We start from the raw sequence: 551 nt of genomic DNA on the forward strand, positions 1-551 counted from the left end.
GTTTGGAACGAGGCCCAATGCACTAGTACCAAGAAATGACAATTCCTGAAAAGCAGTTTTTCAAGGTTAAAAAAAAAAAAAAAAAAAAAAGGAAAATGGAGGCGAGGGATGGGAGGGGCGGTAGCTGTGGAGGAAGGGGTGCTTCTTGTTGACTGACAGTCAGAGAGGAAGAATGGAAGATGAACTAAGGAAAACAGGGAGGGAGGGAGTTGTCACTGAATGAGAAAATTGCTCCTCTGTAAGGAAATGTCACACTCATTCCCTTGTCAGTTAGCAAAGTCTCCAACGAAACCCTGCCTCACACACACACACACACACACACACACACACACACACACACACACACACACACACACACATAAAAGCACATTAACTCTTATCTTACTAATTTCCCTTAATAGACATCATGTCATTTTTGTTAGAATACAGGAGCTGAAGTTTTAATGTACGAGGTTTATTGTGTAATCTCTTAGGCTGCGAGTTTCCTCCCATGTTGACATCAGGCAAAACAAACGGCCCACAGGGATTAGATTCACCGGAGGAAAGTGTGA

The sequence above is a fragment of the Seriola lalandi genome, unplaced genomic scaffold (assembly GCF_002814215.2).
Source record: "Seriola lalandi dorsalis isolate HSWRI2012SDOR001 ecotype SW California unplaced genomic scaffold, Sedor1 jcf7180002054748, whole genome shotgun sequence".
NCBI lineage: Eukaryota > Metazoa > Chordata > Actinopteri > Carangiformes > Carangidae > Seriola > Seriola lalandi.